General features: G+C 37.9%; 1 protein-coding gene and 1 non-coding gene across 2 annotated transcripts in view; both read left to right on the forward strand.

The window, feature by feature from the left end:
* HCN1 (hyperpolarization activated cyclic nucleotide gated potassium channel 1) overlaps window positions 1–23,803 on the forward strand; it is a 446,804-nt gene that overhangs the window by 271,034 nt on the left and 151,967 nt on the right. The gene's annotated exons all lie outside the window — the stretch shown is intronic.
* LOC122454649 lies at window positions 19,485–19,587 on the forward strand. Its single transcript, XR_006273467.1, has one exon. It is a non-coding gene; the product is annotated as a U6 spliceosomal RNA (small nuclear RNA).

Consider the following 23,803-nt stretch of genomic DNA (forward strand, 5'->3'; position numbering starts at 1 on the left):
TTTATCATGTTTGGGTGACTTTTTTTTTTCTTTTATCTTTTTGGGGGAGGAGGTTGGTGTGAATTGACATTTCTTTAAAGAATTTTGCTAGGAAATGTCATTGAGCATTTTGACTACTGTTGTAGATTCCAGATTGCCAAAGTCTCATATAATTTCTTTTATTCTCTTCATGGATTTTTAAACCCACACCCCATCTCCAAAAGTGTTATAAACAGTTTATTCTTTTTTATGTCTAACTGATCCTTTTGATTTTTTTAAAATGTAGTTCATGTCATTAATATAATCTAGTTGCCTGAGCCTTTTCTAGAGTATAATTATGACATTATTTTATTGACAGATTTTTCTAGTTCTTTCCCTGGTGGCTCAGAGGTTGAAGTGTCTGCCTGCAATGCAGGAGACCTAGGTTTGATCCCTGGGTCGGGAAGATCCCCTGGAGAAGGAAATGGCAACCCACTTCAGTATTCTTGCCTGGAGAATCCCATGGATGGAGGAGCCTGGTGGGCTACAGTCCACAGGGTCGCAAAGAGTTGGACACGACTAAGTGACTTCACTTTCACTTTCTATATACCAAACAGCCAAATCTGTCTCATCTTCTTTCTTTATATTTCATTTTACTGAAAAAATAGAAGTATTATATAATGGGATGAATAACTTTTCAAAGAAGTTAGAAAAGAAACTTTTAAAAACTTTTTAAAGTGAAAAAATATATTTTTACTTGTTCTTTTCTTCAAAAGATACATCAGAGTAATAAAATGCCTTAGTAATATTTAAGCTTCAGCCATCAAATTCATCTCTTTTAAAATTTTTCTGCAGTAATAAATTTCCCCTTTTCAATACACAAATTAGTGATTTCATTATATACTTTATAAATTCATAATATAAGTTGTATCTCAAATTATTTATTTTCTTACATCTTGAAAAAAAATACAGTTAATGCTGTTCTTAGTCTAATATGATGGATATTTTTCATTAACCTTCATTTTGGACCCTCTTGTGTTAGTTTTAACCTAAAAATAATATAGCAAGTCCTATTTTAAAAGAAATAATTGTGATCTGTAATTACAATAGTTTTAAATGGTCTGTTGGCTCTTCTGATGATAAAGATTATAATTGTTTTAGAAAATTTACATATTACTAAACTGAATTTTATTTTGATTAATCTATATTTTCCTTTTCAAAGTCAAAAGACCCAGCAATGCCCTCTCCATTGGATTGTTGTAAGATTTATAAACACTGTCTACAAAATGCTTAGCATATGCAGCATATAATCAGTACTCAAAAATACTAGTCATTAGAGATTTAGCCCCCAAATTTTGCAAAACTATTTAAAATGTATCCATATTCTTCATCATTGTTCAGGCTTTGGCCAAATACCTTCTCAGCCTTTCGATACTGATGATCTAATTCTCATTTAATTTAGTCTCAGGAAGATGTCAAATTTATCCCTTCAGGTTGTATCTACTTTAATTTCTGTTTTTCGGTTTTTGGAATTCTTCAGTTCTACTTTCTTTCTAGAGTCCTACTGACTAAGGTTTATCCAGTGTGCAAAGAATAACAGTCTTTGTTTCATTTCAGAAGGCTGCCTGGGGATGTTCATTTCAGTAGTGTGGACTTTGGACTGAAATACTTGTAGGGCAGATGTTTGAGGGAAGACCTCAAGTGTCTCTCCAGGGATATTATCAATAGCTAGGAATCCACCATTTTATAAACCTTTATAAAAATGAAAACTTTACCACTTTCTCTATAAATCCTTACCTTACAAGACTCAAATAATAAGTCTATAAATCCTTCATAACCAACTTAATTGCATTTCTTTTTACTCTCTCCAGAGAAATGAAAAACACTCTGAGCTGTAACTGACACTGTTATTAAATCACCTCTACTGAATACACCTTGTAGGGAGCCAGTGATTCACCTTCATGTTTCTCTAACCTGGGATGCCGCTCCCATTTGATTGACTAGTGCACTGTGCATGAAGTAATCCTCCCTCTCAGATTACATTCATTTCTGTATCAATGTAATTTTTTGTATTTTTGTATTTTTTCCACGTGTGATATTTTATCAGTTTGAAGTCACTCATTTATCAAACATTAATTGAACACCTACTGTAAATCAGGCATTCCCTAAGTCTTGCTGGCACAGTGAAGAAAGATATGTTTTACATTTTGGGTTCATCTCAAGAAAGGAAACCAACTAATCTGAAAAAGGTATGTATCCTGAGCATTTTAGCCTTCAGAAAAGCACATTAAGTTTGCACATTTTACCAGACTAGCCACAAAATAGGAGAAAGGAAGAGAAAGAAATATAAGCAGCTATGTCTTACTACCTGGAAAGAAAACACTGACTAAAACATGATCGCATCACAAATAAGCAATTTGTTCTGGATAGCCGATGTCATTGTTATCTATTCTTTTTGTAAAATTTCCCTAATTATAAACCACAGTATATAATGAATATTGAGTGTTCTCTTCTATACTCATTTAATTATCCAGAGATTTACAAGAAACAGTATCTTTGGGGTGAATTTTTATGTATTTGTTTTGGGTTGACTGAGCATGCACACACACACACACACACACACACACACGGGTAAAAATATATATACTTTGCACTTATAATTGGCTCAATTCTTGTTTGTATTGCCGTTTACAGTTCATTCTTTTGCCCTTTTCCTGACACATCCAGCTTCAGTGTCCTTGTGTCTTGTTAGAGTCTGTCCCCACTGCCTCTCCTTCCCATGTAGACTATTTCCTGTGTTCCTTGAAGGATTCAGCTTCATACTCACTATCCTGTGTCTACTAGTAGTCCTGATACTTTTCTTGTGGATCTCAATATCCAAACTGATGACTCTTCCAGCAGCTCAGAGTCATCTCCAGTGAAATTATCCTCCACTCTACCACAGCTAGTCTTCACACATAGTCTTTTTTTTTTTTCTTTTTTTTTCTGGTTGCCCGTCTTGCAGGATCTCAGTTCCCTGAGATTGAACCCATGACCCCTGCAGTAGAAGCTCAGGGCACTAACCACTGAACAAACAGGGAATTTCCTCTCAGAGCTAGTCGTTAGGCAGACATTTCCATTGCCAACCTACATCCCTTTGAGAATCTTGACTGCAAACATCCTGCTCTCTGACCACTACCTCATAGCTTTCCAGCTCACTGCATTTTCTACAATTGTAAAAATGCCAACAGTTTTTACAATCCACTGTAAAATCAGTGGACCTATAATCAGTTAGTTGATTGTACCTTCTTTCCCTTATCTTTCATGCAACTCATATCCTCGTTCTCCCTCCAAACTAAGAGTTATCTTTCCCAAGTCATCAGCACCAGTTGATGTTTTAGTGGACAAACAGCACCAAATTGTCAGCTATATGTGTGTGACAATCAAGAAGTGTATTATCTAGTCCTGATTGAAAGACCTCAAATAAAGCTGCATAGACCAGAGATGAGCCATTCTTTCTGATCCCTGCTTGCATTTTAGGTCCCTGAGCAAAATAAATGATTGTTGTATTTTAAACCAGTAAGTTTTACAATGACTTGTTAAGTGATAATACATAATATCACAGGTGATTATAGGGACATAATCTTGATAATGTAATTGCTGTCATTTCTTAGAAATCCTGTGACCTTTGGAGGGCCATTTAGCCTCTTCAAGCTTTTCATCATCTGGAAACAAAGACAGCTATAATCCCAATCTCTTAAGGTTATTTTGAGAGTTAAATGAGATAGGGCATTTAAAGTTCTTAGAATAATCATTGAGCTTATGATAATTTCTCATTAATTTTTGGTAATTATTATTACTTTGTATAATAAGTATTTCCTTTAGGGTATAAAATATTCTTGTTTCCAATCTTTTTGCTCAATCCTCTATTCCTTTCTCTCTCCTTTTCAGATTATATGTAAAATACTATATGTGTGCATGCACGCGTGCTAAGTCGGTTCAGTCGTGTCAGACTCTTTGTGACCCTATAGACTGTAGCCCACCAGGCTCTTCTGTCCATGGGATTTTCCAGGCAGAAACACTGGAGTGGGTTGCCATTTCCTCCTCCAGGGGATCTTGCCAATTCAGGGATCAAACTCACGTCTCTTATGTCTCCTGCATTGGCAGGTGGATGTAGTGACAGTGTAGATGGCCATGAGAGATTTGGTAGTGATAGGAGCAGTTTGGGAGGTGGTGGAAGCGACAGTGATTTTTGGCAGTTACAGCAATCTATCTTCAAATTTTGGACCCGTGAAAGGCGGAAACTTTGGAGGCAGAAGTTCTGGCCCATATGGTAGTGGAGGCCAATAGTTTGCCACACCACAAAACCAAGGCGGCTATGATGCTTCCAGCAGCAGCAGTAGCTACAACAGTGGCAGAAGGTTTTAATTACTGCCAGGAAACAAAGCTTAGCAGGAGAAGAGAGTCAGAGAGGTGAGAGGAAAGCTACTGATTACAACAGATTTGTGAAGTCAGCCACACACAGTGGTGGCAGGGCCTAGATGCTACAAAGACGTGTTTTAGTCAATACTCATGTGTATGGCCGACTTAATGAACATGAATTTGAGCAAACTCTGGGAGATGATGAAGGGCAGATGAACTTGGAGAGCTGCAGTCCATGGGGTTCAGAGTCGGACACGACTTGGCGACTGAGCAGCAATTGGCAGGTGGGTTCTTTGCCACTAGCACCACCTGGGAAGTCCATTATATTATATATCCATATTTTATTAATATGTTTTAAGCTTTTTTTGGTCCTTCCTATCATTTCGTTTCTAATCCAGCTTTTCTCTTTCATTTTAATGGACAATTTTACTCATTCCTGCCTTCCTATCTTTCTTCTGTATTGGACCAAGGCCAGATTTGATTTTTAAAGCTGTAGAGTGGTAATAATGTATGAGTTTAATAATACATGAAATATGTTAAATCATTACAAGTCAGAAAAAAGGTTTAACATAAAAATGTGCAGTAGCTTTTATCTCTAGTAAATCAAAATTAATAATTAAATATATGTATAAATTAGCTATTAACCACTTAAATATAAAGTTTACTAATATAATTCATTTTTATAGATTCATAAAGTGTGAAAGCTAAATTAGTGACTTGAATTTTTTTTTTTAATGAATGTTTCTGTATTGCTTCAAGTTAGCACTAAAATGATCTAAACCAGATATCCTGATAGAGAGGAAGGAAAAATAGACACCTAAATGACCCTTAACATGAATAATCAAAATTTTAGGAGAAAATTCAAAGCAGAAATGAACTCATAGTAAAAAATTTGAAACTGATTAAAATCATGTCTAAAATCAAACTGTGCAATGTTACTTAATTTACATATAGTAAGGATGTGTAGATTTTTTAAAGTATCTACTGTTTTTTTTCCAGTGTGCCAAGTGCTTTACATTCATTATCTCATTTAATCCTTGTAGTGATTCTGCAAGTTTAATCTGCATGTCTATACAAGATAATACAGGCTCAGAGAGATTCAGCAGCCTCTTTAATGTAAAACAGCTAGTGAGAAGCCAAACACACATTTTAAGACCATCTCATTTTAAATTATGCTGCATCTTTCTACCATACTGCAGAGTTAACCGGCTAAAGACAAAATGTTCTCCCTCAGATAATGCCCTGAAATTATGAAAATGGAAAGTAATCAAGAATTACCTCCATACAATCTTAGTGAAGTAGGATTTGTTCCCAGAACCAAAGATTAGTTAAGCAAGGACATGAAACACTCCCTTGTACTTTAAATGACTTAGAAACAATGTCATTACATATTGTACCATAAATCCAATCAGGTAATTTCATCATTGCTAAATAATAAAAGTTTTTATGGATTAATTCTTAAGTTGAAAGTGTTTTTCTAGTTTATATATCAAACTCCAAGGTGACTTTTATTATCTATAAGTATTTTACACTTTGTTTTAATTGTAAAGATTTTTAAAAATAACTTATAGCCAATAAGCACAAGTGAAAATAAAAGTAATTTAGTGGAACTATGCTTTTGATATATGTGTCCATGTATTAGGAATATCACATGTTTTCCAGCACTAACTGGAACAATACAACATTTAAACAGTAAATTTTCTTCACAGATGATGACATCAAAATCTACAGCTTGGTCAAACCTAATAAAATACCCATATATTTGCAAGCTAATTTGCAAGAGAAGCTAAGGCTATCTAAAAGAAAAGACTGAGTAGATTTTGGAGCAAAGATAAATATTTAGATATTTTTTAAAAAGCAAAAGAATTTCAGTAGAGTAAGTTTAAGGCTTAAATGTTAACCCTAAACATGGAAAACTGTGGAGGGTGGAGATCTTTTTTTTCTTTATTTATTTTAGTGTTTTTAATAAACTAAAAGCTGGGTTTTTAGACCATTGGTCACAGAAACATTTTTTTAAAAAAATAAACCAGTGAACTGAATTCAAGCAAGAGTCATTAGGCTTTTGTTGTTGTTCTTTGACATCTAAAGGTAGGAAATTGCAATGTACTCAACTCTTGGTATCTTAGAAACTGTAAAAAACTTATCTTAGAAGCTGTAAAAAACACCTTAGGAAGTAAGCATTTTTAAAAGTATCAAGCTGGCCAGTGTCAGTTAGCTGTGTAGGAGTCAATTCATAGAAAATACTGATATGCCAAAGCAATTTAATCTTATTTCATTTGCAGCACAGCAAGAATAAATGAATATGCCCTTCATATTTTAGCATAATTCACATTATAAACTACAGGCATATAAAATGAATTATAGACATGTAATATGAGGCACAGCATGAAAATGAGAATATGACTTTCATAAACTAGGCATATACACTGCTGAGTTTTTGTTATTTTGTGAATTTATATTATATTTTCCTTTTATATGCTCTGTAGTTTAAAAAAATTCCTTTTCCATCAGTTAATAGGTGATTGAAGAAGAAATATTTTTCCCCCTCTGTAGTTAATACAAAAACACATGAACCTTTTTAGGTTCATATGATGAGCAGATTTAAGTGTTTTTGAATTCTCTTTAGGGAGTAGATCATATTAAAGTGTGTGCTCCCATGAAGAGAATGGGGAGCTTGACATGGCCAATCATTCTCATTTGCTTCATAATCCATTTGTTTGTCTGGTGCCAAATTAATAATCCTTAAAGGAGATGGAGTGGAATGGCATTCAGAATACATGTAAATGTTTCAGTGAAGAATCACACCCATTAGATCCATCACACTCATTAGATCCATTGCACTTTATTCTAAGCAAATTTTCCCTTTTCAAACTGTTAAATAGAGTTAACTGTAGGGAGAGATGAAGCTATTCTTTAGATGAGGAGGAATGGAGGAATCTCGCTTGTCCAGGCTCTGGAAAGTAAATGTATACTATTTTTATCTCATTCCTATGGAATCACAGCAACACTATTCATCACTCATTTCGGATTCCACATCATCAAGTTCTAAATCTTAGTTTGTCATTTGCTTTGTGTGTGTTCCTTCTGCCATTTCCAAGCAGAGGTCTGCTTCATGTCATCATGATTTCATTTTTAAATTATAGGTGAAATCTGCCAGTGTCTCCCTCTCTCTTGGGATGATTCCATATCCTCCTTCTGGTAAAATCTCTTAATCAATTCATGAATCAATCAACAGAAAACAATCACTTTCCCAGTCCAGAATCCTAGTGATTCTAATTCATTTCAAACTCTACAGCATGGAATTGATTCAAAGCTCTCTCCCAAATGCTTTAAACAAGTCATGTCTCACTGGTCCATTACTTAGTCCTTTATCTGCTTTGTTATCCCTTTGCTCTCTCTTACATGGAATTAGAATATTCTCTTCTCTGAGTAGGCCTTCTTGCTTTCCCCTTTCATCACTACCATCTATATATGAAATATCTTCTGCCATATTCTCAGCTAAAATTACTAAATCACTCTGTAGTACTTGAAAATATTGCTTGACATCATTACTAATTTGTTTCCAGAAATTAGCTTATAGTTATTTCATGCATTTGTGTCCTTTATCTCCAAGGATTTAATGCATGATTTTTGAGTTTGTCAAATGACCCAATAATTGGATTACTTAGTATTAAATGAAATACCACACAGAGGGTGTTAATTACTATTACATGAATATAAATTGTATAAGTGCTTTATTATATGGTGCACAAGGTAAGAAGGTACAAGCTGTTAATTGTGAGCATACATCACTGCATTTGTATTTATGATAATAATCTCATGCTATTCCAATCAACAAGGGGCAAGAAAAGCTCAAAACACCATGCATCCATTATTAATTTCTCACTGCATGCAAGAAATTATATGCTAGTAATTATAATAAAATATCAATGCCATCTTTCGTGATTTCATTATGTTTACATAGTAAACACTAAAGACTGTTAATGAGAATTATAAGCAATGACTCCTTGATTTAAAACATCTTTATCATTAGCAATGATGCAGATAATATCTTATGAGTAACACATCTGCCACATATATGTGTATATCTGCATATATAATATATACTTTATATTGATATAATGTATAAAATATGCACAGTATTTTAAAAGTGGGCATGTTTTCCATGATAAACAGTAGCAATAGAGGGCTTCTCTAGTAGCTCAGTGGTGGAGAGTCAGCCTGCCAATGCAGGAGACACGGATTCAGTCCCTGATCTGGGGAGATCCCACATGCCATGGAGCAACTAAGTCCATGCGCCACAACCATTGAGCCTGTGCTCTAGAACCAGGGAGTCACAACTCCTGAGCCACATGCCGCAACTACTGAAGCCCGTGTACCCTGGAGCCCATGCTCTGCAACAAAGGCGCCATCGCAATGAGAAGTCTGCACACCACGACTAGAGAGTAGCCCCCACTTAACACAACTAGAGAAAAAAATGAAAAAGCCTGCGCAGCAACAAAGAACCAGCATACCCCAAAATAAATAGTAAACATTATATAAAGAAATCACTCTTTTCTGTCATTTGTTTCAATAAATGTGTTTACTAATGAAGACTTAAAATACTGAGATTGCACTCTATATTTGGATAAATTTTCAACATTGCCAGCAATATGCAAAGTGAAAATAATATGTTACAGTTTATTAAAGAAAAGAAATCCCCAAATGCAGTTTATAATATAACTTAATAGTATTTGTAATTTAACAGTGGCATTCCACCCCATCTATTAGTGAAAGTAATATTTTCTCCAAAATCTTTGGAAAATTTTGGTAAATTTGTTATAAAGAGTTGTTTTTTGTCCCTGTAACTTTTGATTCTGAACCTTAGGTGCCTTACTCAGAAGATAAATATTAATTCTCTAATTTCTATAGAAGTTATTAGCACTTGGTTTGTATATTTTTTTAATGGAGCAATTAATATAAATTCAATCCCAATTCTATTTTTGTTTATTCTTTTGAAGTAAATCAGATTTTTAGGAAGTACTTTTTATAAGCAATCAAATTGGCATGATCAGGGGAAGCATGGGATAGACATAGTTCTCACTCTCCAAGAAGTTCAGCTGAGAAGAAAAGAGAAAGAAAGAAAAAAAAAAACACACGTAATTTAAAGAATATCCCAAGAGAGTGATTGAAGATATTTTCAAGTTCTTACATTCAGAAGCTCTTTATTCAACCTCCATCACAGGCCAGACCCTGCGATAATTCCCGGGCTATGATGGTGAGCAAGAGAAACAGGAGCGGAAGAAGATGGAGTGTGGATGTGTTAGTGAGTGTTTTACCAAGGAAAACTGTCATAGTGATTCTTAGGAAATATTGCCACAGAAGAGGCAAAAATTGAGCTGAATTTTGAAGAATAGATAGATTTCAAATCTATAGAGAGTGAGGAGGAGATCTTTCCAGACACCCAGAATATAGTGAACAAAAAGATTCCTTGAGAGGAATTCTGATGTAGGAAAGTCGTCAGGTTATTTGGGAGTGAGAAGGAATTCAGCTGCAGTGGGGAGTTGTAGAGAAGCATGAAGATAAACTTAGAGAAGGCAGAAAAGTAGGCTGAGGCCTGGGTGGGTGGGGCTTAAATGCTGATCTGAAGGAAGCTGAGTTTAGGAGACAATCACTGAAAGATTTTGTGTCTCTTAAACTGCAGGCAATAATCAATGCCTAGTCCCTCTTTAGGGGCTTCCCTGGTGGCTCAGGTGGTAAAGAATCTGCCTGCAATATAGGAGACCCACTTTCAATCCCTAGATCAGGAAGGTCCCCTGGAGAAGGGAACAGCTACCTAAGGCAGTATTCTTGCCTGGAGAATGTCATGGACGCAGGAGCCTGGTGGACTACAGTCCATGGGGTTGCAAAGAGTCAGACATGGCTGAGCAGCTAACTCTTTACTTTCAGTCCCAGTTTGAGCACAATATTTCTTCTTAGCATCTCAGCAATGCAGACTGGCTGCAAGTTAAATGTGTGGCAGAATTATGAAAGGGGTGGGATGGTTGATTAATACATATATTTTCAGGTTGATAAATTATGGCAAGTGAGAGGACAATTTGCTCACATTGGAAGGTTATCTAGAGTAGTTTCAGTAGTTTAAAAAGTGAGCCTAAGCCTCCAACCCTCCCACCTGGCCTGCAACAAATGTGAATGTACTCAGTGCAGAGAGTGTTAGTAGCTTAGTTGTGTTCAACTCTTTGCAGCTCTTTGTGACCCCCATGAACTGTAGCTCACCAGGTTCCTCTGTCCATGGAATCTCCAGGCAAGAATACTGGATTGGGTCCACAATTCCCTTCTCCAAAGGATCTTCCAAACCCAGGAGTCAAACCCAGGTCTCCCACATTGCAGGCAGAGATTCTTCACTGTCTGAGCCACCAGGGAAGCCCTAGTACCATTGAAATGTATAGTTAAATATGGTTAAGATAGTATGTTTTATATTATGTGACTTTTAACACAATAAAAACAATTTTAAAAAAAAAAAAAATAGTGAGCCTAAAAAATATTTATGAAATAGCTATTAGACTTTTTGCCTGTTTAACTCATACCATATATATACATCTCAAACTGATATGGAAACTATCTATCTACACATACATACCTATAGTTATAATTATTTAATAATTGTAAATTAGAAAGTGTACATTCAATATTGAATTCTGTATTTTTCAGTCCCTTGCCTTTAAACTACAGTTGTAAAAACATGTGCATATCTAAGCTGTATGTTGCCAAATCTCAACCTCTGTTTACTGGTGCCAAATGGAAACTCAGGCAGAGTTTTGTCTATAGTAGACAAAAGTAACTTTTATTGCTTTGCCAGGCAAAGAGGGTCATAGCAGGCTAAGCCCTCAAAACTGTGACCCACCCTGGAGTGGGTATTGAGGAGTCTTAGGGTACTGAAGGAGAGGACATGATCAGCTTGTGGACCTTTTTTGATTGGTTGGTAGTGAAGTAATTGGGAGTTGGCTTCATCAGCCTTTGGTTTCCAACCAGTCTGCAGTCTACAAGCTTGTAAGCAGCATAGAGTTAACTTCTTCCACCTGCTGGGGGTTTCAGTATCTGCAAAACTGTTCAAAGGACATGGCATCAATTAACTATAATCCCTGAGGAAAAACTAAAGGTCCTTGACTTTGTTTAATGGCTGTATTATTGTTTTGTCTTGCTTGACTTTTTTTCTCTCTCTGTATTTTTTCAGTTATCTCATTAAATTTATTCTTTGACTCAAGTTTCTCTACAAACAAAAGGCAGGCAGAGGACATAAGTATGGGGCTATTCAGAGGGTCTTGCTGAGTGACATTATATTTTTCAAAATACACTATTTGGTTTTAGTTGTTTTGTTTAACTTTATGGAAAAGTTAATAAGCTATATATCTTGTTGGATATGCTTCCTTCACTCATTATTTTGTTGACATATCCATCCCTGTGATTGCATGTTACTGTAACTCACTTATTTTCAATGCAGTATGATATTCCGCAATATGCATGTACTGCTTCTAGATCTTTCCTGTTGAAAGCCATGGTGCTGCGAACTTTCTTCTTTACGCACTTATCTGTGCAGGAGTTCCTCTTGGGCATCTAACTGTAAGTGGAACTGAGGAATTGTAAAATAAGTGAATCACAGGAATTAAGTTAGCTGTCACTTCTGGATTTAGAAATTAGAGCCACATGTGATTTTAGCACAGTCCTTGTAAAGTTTGAGGGACTAAGTTGAATACAGGATAAGGAAAGGGGAAGCAAGGGTTTACTGGGGCACCAACTAGAGCTCTGACCTGAGTTATCTAGGACTACATGGTTTGTATGTAACTTGATTGTTTTCTGAGTTAGAGAAATACAGAAGACTTTACAGAAACATGAGACTAGATTAAGGAAGCTCTACCATGGCTCAGTGGTAAATAATCTGCCTTCAATGTAAGAGACCCAGTTTCGATCCTTGGGTTGGGAGGATCCCCTGGAGAAGGGAATGGCTACCCATTCCAGTATTCTTGCCTGGAGAATTCTGTGGACAATCCTGTGAGCTTGGCAGGCTATAGTCCATGAAGTTGAAAAGAGCTGGACATGACTGAGGCAATTTAGCAGGCACCATGCAGGTAGAAAAGTACTGTTCATAGCTGTGTTGCCACTTCCATGATGCTGTCAGCTCCCAGCCTCCATCTGCCGTGGAGTAAGCCTGTGCTGTCACTCGAGGGAAGACTTCCCTGCCCCAGTCATCAATCACTTCAGGCAAGAAGAGAAAGGGCAAAGGGCAGAAAAGGGCAACTCCAGTAAGATGGCCTCTTCAGTCCAGTCACTCAGTTGTGTCTGACTCCTTGCGACCCCATGAACCACAGCACGCCAGGCCTCCCTGTCCATCACCAACTCCCGGAGTCCACCCAAACCCATGTCCATTGAGCCATCTCATCCTCTGTTGTCCCCTTCTCCTCCTGCCCTCAACCTTTCCCAGCATCAAGGTCTTTTCAAATGAGTCAGCTCTTCGCATCAGGTGGCCAAAGTATCGGCCTCTTAGATTTCCAGAAATTCTGCCCAGTAACCTGGACTTTCACCTCATTGACCAGTAGTGAATCACTTGGCTGTCCCATCCTCCCCCAAGAAGTATAAATAATGTCTTTTATAAAGTTGGGCATATTGTCACCCCAAATCATACAGGGTTCTGTAGGGAATGGGGAATGGATATTGATAAAGTGATCAGCAATGTGCCCTGGGATGCAGCAAGAGTATAAAATAGGCATTCGTGGTCTTATAATCAAACAAATTGTTTCTCTGTCTAGAATAAGAGAATTTTAGAGGCAAAGATAAAATTTTCATCCCAGAAGTTCAAATTTAGTTTTTAAAAATGAAAGGTGCCCAGAGAAGGGAAATGACTAATCAGTTCACAGAATCACTAGTGACTGATATCTTAAGCCTACATGTCTTGACTCTTGGGCAAGTTTATTTCTCTTTCCTGGTGTATTAGTATTTCTGCCCTTTCTACCTGAAATTCTACATAGCCAGGGTCCACACAAAGTATACTTGGCGTTCTCAAGTTACAAAACGGAAAGAAGTTTTTGAAAGGAGACTATTTATTAAGTTGTAAATGGAATTTAGAGACCACAAGAGATAGCAGAGTGCCCAGGATGGTAATCAGAGAACTGCTCCCAATACTAAAACCCAGAAGACAAAGTCTTGTAGGTGGGGCTGCTTTGACAGAAATTACCTTTAACAGAAAGCACAGCCCACTCACTCTCTTTGAAGTGGAAGTCCAAAATACTGACCGCATTCTTCTTCTGTCTGATCATCTGTCAAGGTTTCTCATTAACTTAATCCAACTGGAAGTCAGCACATGTTACTGTGTTATCCAAACGAGTCGGTTTTCTGGGCAAAGGGTAGGGCAGAGAGAGCTGAAGGACAGATATGGAAGGGTAGACAGATTTCCAGCAGGAAAGCTTATTCCGAGGTCTCTAATAGAAACACTTGCTTATCTACTCAAATATCTTAGGGAACTTCTGGCTCTTGATTTTTCCAGCAGCCTAGTTATCAGCACTCCCTTGGGTTTCTGGGTGACATCCAACTATTGCCTTCTTCCTAGCTCATTCCCCATGATATGAGGGCATCAACCTCTCCCAAGAGGTGAGGATTTCTTGCATTCAAGGTACCTCCCAATAACTATTTGTAGGTACTGGATAAATAGCCACTTGGTAAACTGTCTCAGTGTTTCCATGAGAGTTTTCCATCCTAGTAACTATGCCATAGTTCTTTCAGGATATGAAATAATAGTTCACAGTCTTTGTCTATCAAAGGAAGCCTGTACAGTATCATAGTGAACCACACTCTAGGCTCCCCCAAATAAGGCACAAGATATTTGCTACCTTAAAGCAAACCCAGACTACCACAATATGATATTCCTTTTAAATTCCTTAAAGTGTCCAAGGAGATACCAGGCAAAAATATATTGTACATCGCTGGGGCTTCATGACACAAAGGGACACTTGCCTGAGGAGCCCAAGGACACTGCTATTGATCTCTTAATATTTTGTGATGAAGACAAGTAACTCCAGTGTGAATGTGCAATTTATGCTTTGGTAATACTTCTGGGTTGGGTTATGCCAATGACTTACAGAATTAGATAAATCTCCAAATTAAAATAAAACACTTTTATAGAGAATGCAATCTGACTTGATTTACAGCTTCTCCTCAAAGGAGCAGTTCTCAGATGGCTGATGTCCTTAAGCACCGTGTTTGCTTCCATTTCCACGATTGTTTGCTTTCTCTTTACACATCTGCGTTTATCTTAGGACCCAGCTGTTGACAGTTATATTGACTCATTAGCATCAGAATCTAACTGGAAACTTACTACTATTTTCCTATGGACTTGCCAGTCTACACTCATAACGTTTTTCCTACCATAACGTCATTAGAAAAGATCAGCCTTCTTGGTTTTAAAACCTGCGGTATTAAATAGATCACAAGTCCATTAATGCTATCAGCATTAATTTTTAGCTCAGATGAGCTCTGATAGGTAACTATCCTCATTTTATATATTCAGGTATAATATATATGATATATAGTTAAGTAAGTATTAAAGTAGATAGAAGCATGTTTAATGGAGCAGATATGTTTAATATTTACATTTATTATTCAATAAATGTAGTTTAATTAATATTTTTTCTCATCTTTGCTTGCATTTCAACATTATAATCACTTTTCTTCTATCATTCAGAATATGGCAGGACAGGATTAAAAGATAAACAGAAAAATGCATTTTTATCTACTCATGAGAACAATTCACAAATCATTTTTTTTTCCTAAGATGTAATTCACATGAAAAGGTCATTTTAGAATTCTGAGGTGCCCACTCTTCCACTTTCACATTTGTGTAGAGATAATGCTAAGTTCCACTCATTATAATAAGAGACATTTGACACCTGCCTTCAGCCATGCTAACCTTACTTTGTAAAAATGTATACCTCAGTATATTTAGAATTTCAACTTTTTTCCTATCTTAGTATTTGTCCAATGGTCTGAACGAGATTTTGAAATCTGCCTGACAGCTGTTGTTCCTCTTGTTTTTCGGTTTCTTACCCGGAGGTGTTTGGAGGATTGAAATTTTCCACCATGAAGTCATACACCTTTAGCATGACCTTGATTTTTTCTTTTTTCATCTGCACTAATGAGACCCTGGGTAGCTCTTATTTAAGGAAGCTGCTTTTGTATGCTTGGCCAAATTAAATTGATCGTAGCTGACTATGAGTAACATATTGTTTTATTTATTTATATCTCTCAGTGCATTCAAAAGGCCTTGAGAAAAACTCTTAGTTGTGTTTTGGGTGTCAAGATCAAGAAGATTATACTGTATGCTTTCCAGTCACCTGCTGGAGGCAATGACCTTGCATTTATTTTAGCAATGAAACTGGATATAACAGGATCACTTTCTCTGCAATAGCTATGGCACGACAAAACAGCAATTTAAAGGTCAAATACTACATGACTTGGTAAACTCAAACTATAGATTCTGCCCCTAACTCTGACCTTGATCTAATAGTGCCAAAAGCTGATAGAAACGGTTCCCCCGGTAATTGCTCTATCTTTTTCCGAGAACAATATATTACAGAAATATTGCCTTAACATACTAGGCAGAAAAGTAAATTATTAATGGCAATTTTCTTAATACTAAATTATAAGTAGCTACCGAATACCTCTGACCACCCACTAAAAATAGTCAGTATACTGATACTTAATGATTATGTGCCTGACACTGCACTGAGAGAAAACTGCATTTGAGTCTTGAGTTGTATAGAATGTCAAACTAATTCAGGGATACTGGCAAAGCACCTTAAAACTTTAGTGTAATCAAGTGTATTCTCTGCTACTTGGTCCATACATGGGAAATGATTCTGGCAAGCCCAGGGGAGTCCTAAGATTAGGCAATATAGACTGTTTGAATTGCTTTTGTCCTAAAATATGTTGGGGGAGTAATGGGGAATAGTGGGACTTCCTTGGTGGCTCAGACAATATCTGCATGTAATGCAAGAGACCAGGGTTCGATCTCTGTGTCGGAAAGATACCCTGGAGAAGGAAAATGGCAACCCACTCCAGTATTCTTGCCTGGGAAATCCCATTGACTGAGAGCCTAGCAGGCTACACTCCATAGGGTCTCAAGAGTCAGACACACTTAGCGACCAGCACACTAATGGGAGATAATAAAGGACGGGATAAAATTCAGTGCCCTTGTTCACCAAAGACTCATGGTTTATTCTTATATGGAAAAAAGCCTCTGCCATTTTATCTACCCTCAAGAGACAATCAGAGCATATTGAGAACAATCATATCTGATTAATTATGTTCTAGGGGAGAGTGAAAAAGTTGGCTTAAACTTCAACATTCAGAAAACTAAGGTCATGGCATCCGGTCCTATCACTTCATGACAAATAGATGGAGAAACAATGGAAACAGTAAGAAACTTTATTTTCTTGGGCTCCAAAATCACTGCAGATGGCGAGTGTAGCCATGAAATTAAAAGACACTTGCTCCTCAGAAGAAAAGTTATGACCAACCTAGACAGCATATTAAAAAGCAGAGACATTACCAAAAAAGGTCCATCCAGTCAAAGCTATGGTTTTTCCAGTAGTCATGTATGGGTGTGAGAGGTGGATTATAAAGAAAGCTGAGCGCTGAAGAATTGATGCTTTTGAACTGTGGTGTTGGAGAAGACTCTTGAGAGTCCCTGGGACTGCAAGGAGATCCAACCAGTCCATCCTAAAGGAGATCAGTCCTGAGTGTTCATTGCAAGGACTGATGCTGAAGCTGAAACTCTAATACTTTGGCCATCTGATGCAAGAACTGACTTCCTTTGAAAAGACCCTGATGCTGGGAAAGATTGAAGGTGGGAGGAGAAGGGGACGACAGAGGATGAGATGGTTGGATGGCATCACCAATGCGATGGACATGAGTTTGAGTAGGCTCTGGGAGCTGGTGATGGACAGGGAAGCCTGTTGTGCTGCAATCCATGGGGTCACAATGAGTTGAACATGAATGAGCAACTGAACTGAACTGAGAAAGTAAAAATAGTGGGGTTTTTTTGTATTTAGTTTTTTTTATGCACAGGGATGATTGGAAGCTAAATGATAACACCACATAAACAATACTGCATATTCATATTTATGCCTCTCATGCTTGTCTCATAAGACCTATAGGGACTGTCTTCACTACACAGGTGACATTTCCACATTTTAATAATGGACAACAATTTTTCCTCCTTTGTCAGTGCTAGGTGCGTCATCCTCATCTGAGGAAACCAAAAGTAGTCTCTGTGAGGTTTCTTGTCAGTTTATATATACTGAGTATGTGTGCCAACTTTATTTCCTGAAAAAAATATATAAAGGATGATACTTGCATTCTTTGAGTGGTGCTTCAAGTTGAGTCCAGAAAAGCATAAATGTAACATTGCATTACATTAGAAAATACCCTGATGCTGGGACAGGTTGAAGGCAGGAGGATAAGGGCACAACAGAGGATGAGGTGGTTGGATGGCATCACTGACTCAATGGATATCAATTTGAGCTCCGGGAGATGGTGAAGGGTGGGGAGGTCTGGCACGCTGCAGTCCATGGGATCGCAAAGTGTGACACAGCTGAGTGACTGGACAATAACAACATTGCAAAGGGGCACTTGCCTTCTTCCTGGAAGAAGGAAGAAAGTGAAGAAGGGAGAAATCTGTAAGAGCATGTCTGAAAATTAGTCAGGGATGCCAGCCCCCTGAAAAGGCACTCATGAAAGAAAAAATTCCTTATAAATTTGAAAGATTTTACGTTATTTTAATTTTATATCAGTTTTAAATATATGCTGAATTGTTTATGCCATCTGCTCTACAGATATCTGTTGGAAGAATAGTTGATCAAACTGCTAAGAGCATCTGTTTGATTTCATTAAGTTTAAAGTTCACATTTCAATCACAGTGGAAATACCCTAAATCTTAAAGAGAGATTTTGGTTTTCTTGTGGTTCAGGTGAAAGCATCTGGCTTTTCAACTTCCAGCACAATTCAAGGTAGTTATGATACCATTAGGGCCTCTCAGGGGGCGTTAGTGGTAAAGAACCCATCTGCCAATGCAGGAGACTTAAGAGATGTGGGTTCAATCCCTGCGTCAGGAAGATCCTCTGGAGAAGGGCATAGCAACCCACTCCAGTATTCTTGCCTGGAAAATCCTGTGGACAGAGGCACTTGGGAGGCTACAGTCCATAGGGTCGCAGAGTCCGATATGACTGAAGTGACTTAGCACACACATGCATGATAACATTATAGAATAGAATACTATTCCAATACTGTTTTGAAGTCAGTTAGGTATTTTTCCTAGATTCCATTAATATCAATCACTGCTAGATGTCTGTGATACAAAGATGGTTAGGAAGCTTTGGTTATACTGGTGAAGGCTACCAGAGAAACAGGTGGCACACTGCAATCACATGATAAGTGATGGGTTATACAGATGAGAAGCTGATTTGCAGAGATAAAGGTAGATGTTTGAGAATGTTTGAAAGTGAACTGCATCTTGAAAGACTATAGGAATGGCTTTGCCAAAGGGGAAGGAAGCCAGAGTACATACTGAGTCAGAGAAAACTACCTATGTAAAGGCATGGAGGAGAGAGAACTGGCTTGTTGGGGAATTGCAAGTAGTTTAGGGTGGCGAGAGCTGTCTGGGTTTTGGTGTAGGGGGTAACAAAGTTAAGGAGTGGGACTGAAAAGAGACATAGAAGTGATGTCAGCTTGGTGTGATCCCCTTGGTACATTTGACTTAATTTTGAGGCTATGAGAAAGCTTTAAGCATGTGTGTACATAGATTGAATGTGCTGCTAAAGAATGGACTAGAAGGGACTTAAAGTAGAGATAGTAAGTAGTCATTTGTGTCGCGCGTGTGTGTGTGTGTATGTGTTAGTTGCTCAGTTGTGTCCAACTCTTTGCGACTCCGTGAACTGTAGCCTGCCAGGTTCCTCTGTCCATGGAATTCTCCAGGCAAAAATACAGGACTGGGTTGCCATTTCCTTCTCACATTTGTGTCTTAATGTGTAATAATCCAGACAATAAAAATGCAAGTAAAATGAAACATTCTTTCATTGAGGTGAAGAAAAGGAGCTTTAGTGTTCACTTCTGTAGCACACACATAAAATTAGAAGGATACAGATATTAGCATGGCCCCTTCACAGGGGTGACATGCACATTCCTGAAGCATTCTATATTTTTGCAACTGTGTGGGGTGGTGGATGTTAACCAACTTATTGTGATAATCACTTCACAATAGATACATATATCATTATATTGTAAACTTTAAATCAATGCAGTGTTATTTATCAATTATCAAATTTGGTATTGTTTAGTCCCTAACTTGTGTCCAACTCTTTTGCAAACCCATAGACTGTAGCCACCAGTCTCCTCTGTCCATGGGATTTCCCAAGCAACAATACTGGAGTGGGTTGCCATTTCCTTCTCCAGGGGATCTTCCCAAACCAGGGGTCGAACCCATGTCCCCTGCATTGGCAGGTGGAGTCTTTACTGCTGAACCTGATTATCTCAGTACAGCTAGAATAAAAAGAAAGGAGCTTTATGTTCTGTTCAAGAGAGAAAGTAGACAATAAAAGAGACCCTAACCAGCTTTAGGAATAAAGCAGCAGAATCGAAGTCTAAGGATGGTAAAAGAACAGAAGGGTTAGTTTAGCATTAACCACCACTTACAAGATGATAGCACCTAATTATGACATAATGTCCATCACAGAAGTATAATTTGATTTTTAAAAACTTAGAAAGGGAAACAACTGGCCAGGGTCATGATCCTGGAAGAAGTACAAAGAAGCATGGCTATTAATGATAATAGCATGACTATTAGCAATGTCAAGTTGTTTTCCATATTGTAAAAACATGATTTTAAAAAAAGGATTTTTAAAAATTGTTGTTTATGTATGTTTGGTTGGTTTTCTGTAATAAATGGGTCTCCCTGATGGCTCAGATGGTAAAGAATCTGCCTGCAATTCAGGAGACTCCGGTTCAGTCCCTGGGTCAGGAAATGTCCCTGGAGAAGGGAATGGCAACCCATTCCAGTATTCTTGCCTGGAGAATTCCATGGACAGAGGAGCCTGGCAGGCTACATACAGTCCATGGAGTTGCAAAGAGGTGGACATGACTGAGCGACTAATACTTTCACTTTCACTTTTTCTGTTATAAATATGTACTTTCAAGCCTGCTGGCCTGAGAACTATGGTAGAGTGGATGATAAAGTGGAAACAGGTACTGTTTATCTGCTCTCTCTCTTTTTATATTTATTTGGCATCATCAGGTCTTAGTTATGGTGATAAGTGTGGCACAGCATGCCCCACAGCATGTGGAATCCCAGTTCCCGGACCAGGGATCGAACAAGGTCCCCTGCATTGGAAGGCAGAGTCTTAACCACTAGAGCTCCAGGGAAGCCTCTTAGCTGCCCTTCTGTATGGATGCTTTGGGTCCACCTAGTGGATAGAAGGGAACTACAATATGGAGTCAGTAAACAGCTGGGGGATTTGGGAACAGTGGGTTTCCATGCTGGTAGGCTTGGTTTAGATGAGTTCTGTTTGGACACACAGAATTTGGGACATCTTTTTAAAGCCAAGTAGAGGGCATCCATGTAAATTGTTAGGGCTAGAGGAAAGGGGAGTGGTCTCTTATTTTGATAAATCATATTCAACTCTGTTCACCTAAGTATTGAGAGTAAACTAGATTTGTTTGGAGTTTGTTGCTTATTTTACGGGAAAAGGCATCATGGAAGAGAGAAATAGGTTAACAAATAAATAAGTGATTGAAGTGAAACCTGTCATGTTTTACTCGTGAATAAAAATATGTGATTGAAGTGAAACCTGTCATGTTTTACTCGTGAATAAAAATATGTGAAGTGAAACTCCTGCTTAGTCTAGTAAATGGCATCAGTGCCCCTGTGATTTATATGTTGTTAGGATAACAAAGGTCCATTGCTCATGAACATTTGTTTTCTGGAACTTCTTTCCTTTTCAAATGGTCCACTTTGTTAACATCTGGAGTACATGACAAGGCTCAGTTGTTTTTCTTAAACTTTCGGGACAACCTGTTGGCTTTGAGATATGTGAATTCTGTTTCTAGTTTAGCTTTAATCCCTTGTTTTGTGTTCACGGGTATATATTTATCATTTCTTTAAATTTCAGGGTAGACCATTGCCTTTGAAAATCTCTTAGTTCACTATGGAATTTGTCTTTAGAAATGTCTTACTTAATTATGAGATAAAATTTTTCCTGTATCGATAATGTTATCAAGATCAGTAGTTTAACCAAAATTTCCTGTCCCTTCTTATTCCTGTGATTGTATTACCATTCTGAATACTAATTTTTCTTCACCTTTATTGTCTACCTCTGAAAGTTCTGTATTTATACTTTGTCAAAATATTGATTCATTTTACTTGTGTAATTTACTCCTGCATAATGTGGCTAACAAAATATGGAGAAAAACACATAACTCTGAATATATTCAGATTGGCATATATAATTGAGATCCTCATGCAACCATGACATTATCAATGTGTAGTGCTGACTAATAATAATAATAACACTAATACTATCATTTATACTTTCATGGCACCTATTGGTTTACAAAGAATGTCAATACATTTTATGTCTTCTCATAAAGCTACCTTATGTCTCTATGGTATTAATGTCATTATAAACATAATTAAAATTAATATTTTTTCCCTTATGACTTCTATTCCTACTCTCCCTACCCGTTGCTCAGATTTCACCTTTATCATAAATGATGCTCTGGGATTTACTTTTTTGAGTGCTATTCTTTTCTACCCCAAGTTTCTATAAACTTTTCTATTCCTTATATGGAGATGGTAAGGAGTCTGCATGCAATGCAAGAGACCCAGGTTCAATCCCTGGGTTGGGAAGATCCCCAGGAGAAGGAAATGGCAAACACTCCAGTATTCTTGCCTGGAAAATCCCATGGATGGAGGAACCTGGCAGGCTACAGTTCATGGTGTCACAAAGACCCATTCCTTCTATGGAGACATATATTTTTTATTTTTTATCCTTTTCCAGCCTTCAAGTGTGACTCTTCACTAACCCAGCATGCCACCTCACTCTAAAAAAAAATAAAGGATACAAAAAATCCTTTGAACCATTACTTTCTAACCAATAATACATTTCCAATGATAGCCAAAGGCAAGCCATGAACCATTCCAAAGCAACAGCAATCTGTCTGTGCCTCATCATTCATACCTGACTCCAGTCCTATATCTTTTCAGTTGAGAGAGTCTATTTCTGACATTTGCTTTCAATTTTATGGCATTGAAGTTTTAAGTTAAGTTGCTCAGTCGTGTCCGACTCTTTGCGACCCCGTGGACTGCAGCCCACCAGGCCCCTCTGTCCATGGGATTCTCCGGGCAAGAATACTGGAGTGGGTTGCCATTTCCTTCTCCAAAGGATCTTCCCAACCCAGGGATCGAACCCAGGTCTCCTGCATTGCAGGCAGACGCTTTAACCTCTGAGCCACCTATCTTTCTCTAAAGAAATCATCTTGGGATGCTCCTCCTGCCTTCTCTGCTTGGGGCTATCATGCAGTTTCAGAGTCTGAGAGTCAAGCCTGAACCTTATTGGGGCCAGCCAAGGGAACCTCAGGCCACAGAAGGAGGTTATACTGACTTTAGGTAGTGTGAAAATCATTCAGTCGTGTCCAGCTCTTTGTGACCCCATGGACTATACAGTCCATGGAATTCTCCAAGTCAAAATACTGGAGTGAGTAGCCTTTCACTTCTCCAGGGGATCTTCCCAACTCAGATCAAACCCAGGTCTCCACATTGCCGGCAAATTCTTTACCATCTGAGCCACCAGGGAAGCCCTGGTATACAGGTAGTGTAGTGTACAGGCATTTAAATCATGCCCATCCAGAAAATGTCACTGATTTTACTTTCTTACCTAAAATAGACTCAAGATAATTTCTAGCATCTTAGAAGATGTGGGAGAGACTTTTGAGTAGGCCATTTCTTGTCTTGATTCTCTGGTTGGAGAATTTGGGACTCTCCTTCCAAACCTCATCTGCAGTCTGATGGAAGTTGGTACCACTGAGGTTTACCACTGCTTCTCCACTGTCTGGAGAACCTAGTGGCGCAGTACTCCCTGGGACAGCACACAGGTTGCACACTATGTTACACCCTTTCTAGGCAAGCCTTGGGTCCACGGACACCTATACCCACAGCCAAACTCACACAGGTGGTTTTGTTAACCCATGGCACTAGTGCCCAAACCAGTTGAACATGAAAGACTGTTTTCTCATCAGAGCAGATTAACCGTTTTAGAACTAGCTTGGGAAAATTTGGCATCAGTCATGGAAGTGAGGCACAAGAGAAATCATTAAGCTTTGAATATTTACTTCTTTTTTTTTCCTGAACAGTCCCTATAGACTGAGA

The sequence above is a fragment of the Cervus canadensis genome, chromosome 16, assembly GCF_019320065.1.
Source record: "Cervus canadensis isolate Bull #8, Minnesota chromosome 16, ASM1932006v1, whole genome shotgun sequence".
NCBI classification, from domain to species: Eukaryota; Metazoa; Chordata; class Mammalia; order Artiodactyla; family Cervidae; genus Cervus; species Cervus canadensis.